The sequence below is a fragment of the Brassica napus genome, chromosome C5, assembly GCF_020379485.1.
Source record: "Brassica napus cultivar Da-Ae chromosome C5, Da-Ae, whole genome shotgun sequence".
Lineage (NCBI taxonomy): Eukaryota > Viridiplantae > Streptophyta > Magnoliopsida > Brassicales > Brassicaceae > Brassica > Brassica napus.
Window position 1 is genome coordinate 46,524,752 of NC_063448.1, and position 7,353 is coordinate 46,532,104.

A 7,353-nucleotide genomic window follows, 5' to 3' on the forward strand; every position below is an offset into this window, starting at 1 on the left:
TTATCTTTCTAAAATTCTAGTTTACGAGGAGAAATCGCTAACACGTCTTTTCTAAATAATAGCAACTTTTATCACCACGTTCTAGGCAGAACTCTATTATAGTCAATATAATGTATCTTATTTGGACCACCATACTTGAATAGTTAAATTAATATTCTGAATTATGACATTATGCTTCTAATTCAAAACTACTTTGAAATAATTGAATTTACCTATGCCTCGCTCAAGCATTCACCTAAGAAAATTCTCAATTTCATGATTAGTATCACTAGTAGAAAATTTGTTTGTTGCTGATTTCCAACGTAATATATACTCTTCTTCATCTTATTTTCGATGTATTCCTAACATAAATACTACTCCTATAACCTAAGTTATGATTTCGTTTTGGAAGAATCAAGCATTAGAAAATACATCTGAGATCTTAAAACAACCACTTTTGCTAATTGTCAACATATGAAATTGCATTTCATTTACATTACAAACGCGTGTATATTTTTAATTAAACGTCTGCCTATCTCATCACCAATAAAAAAACATACTAATCAAGGTCTACACTGAAATTGTTTGTCTACAAAAGACGCAAACCAAAAGTGTTTCAAATTGTAATTAGTAAATAGTAAATCATGCAAGGAAACGGTGTTAAAATAATTACGATTACGAAGATTTGAAGACCTTCGATTTCTAAAGGAAATCAGATATTATTCCTATGAATATGATCATTTGAACATTTTCAAAATTTAACAGGTTATGAGGTTTACTGTTTGTGATACTTTATAGAAATAAAGGATGTACCTTGGAGATAAAGATAACTATTTGTATTGTAATTATCTATAGTACTAATCTCTTTAGGTTTAGGAAATCCTCTTTGTATATAAACACTATCTCGTACATGAATAAAGGACACAATTTACCTTCTATTTTATGGTATCAGAGCTAAGACACGACCCTTGATCTTTCTCTGCTTCCTTGCTTACTAAATACTACTATATCAAAAATCGAGTTGATCATCATCTATGACTTCAACATCGAGTTCTTCTAATTCTTCTACTATGGAGAGTTCTACATCAGACTCTCATTACGTCCTGCACCACTCTGACAATCCTGGTGCCCTAATTACACCGGTGCTTCTCCAAGGAGATAATTACTCTGAGTGGGCAACAGAGCTTTGGAACTCTCTCCAAGCCAAACAAAAGATCGGGTTTATCGATGGCTCAATTATTAAGCCGACGTCTAACCCTGATCTTGCCCTCTGGACCTCTACAAACTCAATGATAGTTGGCTGGATCCGTACGTCAATCGATCCCCAAGTTCATTCAACTGTGTCTCACGTTGCAGATGGTTCGAAGCTTTGGGATTCTCTCAAACAACGTTTCTCAGTCAAGAATGCCGTCCGCAAGCATCTCCTTGAGGATGAAATAACTAATTGCAAACCGAATGGTCAATCTGTTCTTGAATACTACGGCCGTCTTTCTAAGCTATGGGAATAAATTCAGAACTTCAAGCCTTCCATGTCCTATATGTGTGCTGCTGCTGCATATCTTGAAAAAGAACGAGAAGATGCTAAAATTCACAAGTTTCTTTTCGGTCTCGATGAAGTGAGATTCAACGCTATACAATCTCAAATCATTGACGAAGACCCTCTTCCTGATCTAAACATCGTCACTACAAGAAAACATGCATGTTGCGAGGGAAATTTGCGAGAGAAAATGTTCCATGCAAATTCGCGACAGTTTTGCAACGGAATTGCAAGAAAAAAAAAATTAAACTCTCGTAAATCTCTCGCAAACTTGCGAGAGAATATATTCCCTCGCAAATTTGCGAGAGACTTGCGAGGGAATATATTCTTTCACAAATTTGCGAGAGATTTTGCAAGGGAAGTTACAGAGTCCTCGCAAATTCCTTGCAAATTTGCGAGAAAAATTTCTCTCGCAAATTTGCAAGAGATTTGCAAGAATTTTGTCTGACTATCTTGTTTCTTCACAATTCCCTCGCAAATTTGCAATGGATTTGCAAAGAAGATGCATGATATGTACATTTTGACATTTCTATCACAAAATCAAATAAAATTATAAATAAAAAAATTAATTAAAATATTTAGTGTTTAACAAGTACATCAATATATTCGCTGGATAAATATTTTCCAACACCTGAACTAATATTATGAAGTACTAAACATCAAAACTCTATAATTTATACAATAAATACACATCAACTAAATTTCTAAAAAAATTGAAACAAATTTTCACGTTAATTATATTTTCAAACAATAAATAAAAAATACATATAAATTCAACAAAAATATACCAAACACCCAAACAAAACCCTAAAATGATTGACTTATGAATTTGCAAGGAATTTGCAAAGGATCCCTCGCAATTCTCTTGCAAATTTGCGAGAGTACCTAAGCACTCGCAAATTAGCAAGGGATTTGCAATGGATTCCTCACAAATCCAATGCAAAGTTGCGAGAGATTCAATTTCCCTTGCAAATTTGCAAGGGATTTGCAAGAGACTCGTTGCAATTTCCTTGCAAATCCATTTTTCCAAACTTAAATGGTTTGGGTTTCATCAAGGATTTTGGTGTAGGATAACACATTTTATTGAATCATTTAGTGTTTTAAATATTAGTCAAAAAACATTTTCAGAAATTTAATTAACCATAGTTAAGAACTTAAGTCCCAACACTTAATTTGTTATTGCAAGTAAGTAACATCAAACCCTTATGACGTATATAACTCATATACGTCAACTAAATTTCCGGAAAATGTTAAGCATACTTTCACATTAATTATTTGTTTTGAATCGAATCACTAACTAGTAAATACATTTAGTCTACCAAAAACATAAGAAAACCTCAAACGAAACCCTAAAATACACTATTTATGAATTTGCAAGGGAATCCTTGCAATTCCAATTCCCTTGCAAATCGCAAATTTGTGAGAGAATTGTGAGGAATCCATTGCATTTCCCTTGCAAATTCATTTTTTCCAACTCAAAATGAAAATTCCAAAACTAGTGATGATTTAAACTCTAATACAATCAACTTTATAATGTTTGAAAACTTAAACTCTTAATCTTAAATAAAAACTTATAAAACTAAATGTTTGATTAAAACTTAATCTCAAACTATATATCTATTTCCAAACTTTAACCATAAACCCTAAAACACATTTATCCCAAACACTATATCTCAAATTTAATCACCAAAATCCGAACACCAACTTTAATCTTTTAAAATTTAAACACCAAAACTTTAACATAACTAATAATCAAGAAAATTCAAATAATATCCTAAAATTTTACTTTAAACCCCAAACCTAATACTCCAAATAATATTTAATCATAAACATTAACCTTATATTTAAAATTTTAATATATTAATATAACCTAAAATTTAAAGGTTGAACTCAAATTTTCATATTTTAAAATTTTAATTTCATATCTTAAATCCAAACCACAAACTCCAAATATAAACCATACCCAAATCATATATCCTAAACTCAAATTAAAAAATAAAATCTTGTCACTTTTGTTAATGTGATATATCATTAACATTATAAAATTTATAACTGTTATATAAATAAAATTAGTTAAACAATAAAATTACAATTTCTAAAATAATTATTAAACAAAAACACAGTTTGTAGTTCGATAATCTCTGACTATTGATAACTTTTGATCCAATGGCATTAAATCAATCTTTTGTTAATCTTCGTCACTGTTTTTCATTGGTTCACATTGTAAAAGGTGGATCACTCATTATTAATCTCAGTCGTTGACAAGTGTCAATCTAAAGGAAGGAATTAATGTATTTGATTTAATATTTTCTTTTTCTTTTTCTTCCTTCTCGTCCCGGTCGAGACTTCATGCTTCCTCTTCTCCTCTCTCCTCTCTCATCATCTCTTCTATTTCTCTTCTTCTCATCTCCTCAATGAAAAAAAGACAGAGCAAGCATCAACAATCGTTGGTGAGATTTATGTATTTTGTTTCTTCTCTTACACTCCTCTGTTTTAAAATCTATTAAGGCTGGGGGGCTTATTGGATTTAGGTTTTCAAAAGTTTTTTGGGATTTTAGATCTGATAGAATTTAGATGGGATTTAAAGATTTTGGTGGGGTTTCGGAGATTTTGGTGGGAATTTAAATAGGTGATTTTGGTAGAATTTAAAAATAAAATAACAAAACAATATAAACTTTCCAAACTGTCGTCTTGTGTTCATACTGATTTATTGTAACAGTACACAGGGAGAACCCAATGAAATCGAGCGTCACTCTCTACCTCTATAGTTTTTTTATGGTTTCACAATGGTCCTCCATGCTCAATAACATAAACATGTCCAATAGACTCCAACTGTGATATGATCAATAGACTCGAGCCTCACTCTCTACTTTATTTACACTCTTCTTTTCCTCTGTGCTATGATCAATAGACTCCGACTGATTCCTGAGCTTTTTATTATCCTCAAGCAGCCTATCAATCTCCATAAGAGAAATAGAACAACCCTGAATTATATAATATGACCAGTAACCAAGAAAGAATCTAACCTTAAAGCAAAACAGAAGGTTAGTGAGGCAATGAAATGAAATGTGAAGGTAAAAGTGAGATAATACTCCAACTGTATATCTACATATGGTTCGTTAATTTACATATATGTTTGCAAACAGTGGATGAACAGCTGTGTAGAGCCTACAATTGATGACTACCAAAAAACTCAACATGAAGACATTGCATACTATCGACACTGTTCAGTGAAACTTCTAAATAGAGTTGGCCTCAAGGTTAGCTAGTTTAGACTTGGGTGTTACATGGATGTGTACACAACGTATCAGAGTGAGATGTGCCTTCATTTTTTTTTTCTGGTTGTAACTTTTATGAATACAAAACCCAATTAGACTTTTAACAGACATGAACCACTTGATTCATCGAGAATCCGAGATCGAAGTATTCACCGGAAACTATTAACGAAGAGGTCAGAAGTTAAGATGATTGGTTTATAATTAAAATATTAATACAGTTTCCGAAGTGACGAACCCAATTATCCTATTTTGACTTCATCTTTATGGTCTACTCGATCCAACTCTTTGAACTCGTCGGATTCTTCTCCGACCATATTCTACTCCTTTTCAAGACAATTCCCTTTTAGATTTACAGGAGCTTCTTCCAGGTGAAATCTTCTCTTTCCGATCGGCACAAAGCAGATAACACTAGGAGGAGCCGACTAAAAATTCCAGCAGCTTTTTAATCGCCATACCAGCAATTCCAACTGGTTCTATTACTTTCTCCATTTTTTTTATCGCCATTAGAAGTCTAAACGAAAAAATGGAAGAACTGTTCTGTTTTATCAAAAACCATCTCATAAGGTGGTATTTGTCACAACTGGATTTTAACTATGAATTACTTCTCAAACCATCCCAAATAACTTTTGATAAAATCCATTGATGAAATTCTCATTTTTCAATAAGGGGGAATTTTACGGGATTTGTATGAATAGCTAATCCAATAAGAGGGGATTTAGTAGAGTTTCTATAAGTCCTTGATTCAATAAGGGGGGATTTAAAGAAAATATAAAATTCTTTCAAATTCTCAGTTCAATAAGCCTCACTTTAATGTTTTTTTTATTTTCCAGATCTGAGAAAGTGGTGATGTGATGAGTCGGCAGTGGTGGCGTGACGAATCAGTGGTCGCCGGTGGCGAGCATGGAGGAGCGGTGGCGGAACGTGGATGACGAGGCAGAAAATCTTAATGGCGGAGGAGGCAGAAAAGCTTCACGGTGGAGGCGGACGCGGACAAGACAAGGCGTGGTCACGTAGGGTTGGTGGTGTTAGACAGAGAAGTCGCTGGAGTACTGGTGGCGTTTGCCGGAGACGTCAAAGGAGGTGGAGGCGGAGACGGAGGCGTGAGTAGTTAGGGCTTTAGGTTTAGGTGTGAACTGTATAATTTTTTAATTAGGTTAATTGTTTAAAACTACTTTGATTTGTAATCCAAATTCAATTATTTTGTAAATAAAAATTAATAAATTATATATTTTAATTGCATTTTGTGATTTTCTATTTTTAGTTTTTGATAATGTAAATAATAGTGAAAATTATTTATATATTTTTAATACTTTTCAAAAAATTTGCGAGGAAACAGTTTGTCATAAATCTATTGCAAAGCAACCATTTTCCGTGGCAAATTTGCAACGAACCATATTCCATCGCAAATTTGTGAGGAACCATTTTCCATCGCAAATCTGCGAGGAACCACTTTCCGTTGCAAATTTGTGAGGCAAAGTATTCTCTTGCAAATTTGCGACGGAATTTTTTTTCTCGCAAATTTGCAAGGATATTGTGAGCGTTTTTTATTTACGACGAGCGATTTGCAACGGAATACGTTTCCTCGCAATAATCTCGCAAATGGCGATTTGCAACGGAATTGCGATGCTTATTTCCCTTGCAACAGATTTGTTTTCTTGTAGTGCGTGTACTCCAGAGTTATTAGAGCTGAACAGAACATCAACAACATGCGAGCCGCTGATACAAAGCAAGACACAGTAGGGTTCTCAGTCAAAACAGACCTATCTACAGCTCATAATACTGCCGCAGCTGCTGTGTCCCGAAGTCGTGATCCTAATCGTTACTGCACGCATTGTAAGCGTACATGTCATGAAGCTTTGGAATGTTTTCTCCTACATGGTTATCCGGAATGGTTCCTAGAACAACAACAACATCGCAACTCTTCTCAGAACTTCTCTGGAAACAGGGGTCGCGGTGGTAGATCTTCTAACTCTGGAGGCCGTGGACGTGGTCGCGTAAATGCTACATCTGCCTCCGTTAGTGCTCCGGCGTCTTCTTCTACAAATGATCATATTTCAGCCCTCATCAGCCTGCTTCAGTAACAGCAATCACAACTCTCAACTGACCATTTGTCTGGTAAAACTGATCTCTCTGATGTTATTATAGATACGGGTGCATCATCCACATGACAGGCGACTTGTCTCTATTACAAGATGCAATTGATATCATACCATATGCGGTTACATTCCCAGATGGAACGGACTCGCGTGCTACAAAGATTGGCCGAGTGTCTCCTTCCAAAGATTACAAACTTCTAAATGTTCTTTATGTGCCAAACTTCAATTGCATTTTGATCTCGGTATCGAGACTACTGAAGCAAACCGGCTGCATTGTTATCTTTACTGACACTCTTTGTATTTTACAGGGCCGTTTTACGAGGACTCTGATTGAAACCGGTGAAGAACGAGAGGAGGTGTACTACTTCAAGGGTGTGAGAGTTGCTCGTGCACATCAGACTTCAGCGAAATCAATTTCTCCTACAGTCCTATGGCATCGACGACTTGGTCACCCATCCTACAA

At 34.6% G+C, this 7,353-nt stretch overlaps 1 long non-coding RNA gene across 2 annotated transcripts; it reads left to right on the top strand.

Annotated features, from left to right (window-relative positions):
- The first annotated feature begins 361 nt into the window (after window positions 1-361).
- Window positions 362-6,041, top strand: LOC111201963. 2 transcript variants are annotated; one of them, XR_007323885.1, is made up of 3 exons: window positions 362-4,590; window positions 4,663-5,264; window positions 5,625-6,041. It is a non-coding gene; the product is annotated as an uncharacterized LOC111201963 (long non-coding RNA). The 2 variants fall into 2 exon arrangements; XR_007323884.1 differs by having other exon boundaries at window positions 362-5,264.
- The last annotated feature ends 1,312 nt before the right edge of the window (window positions 6,042-7,353 follow it).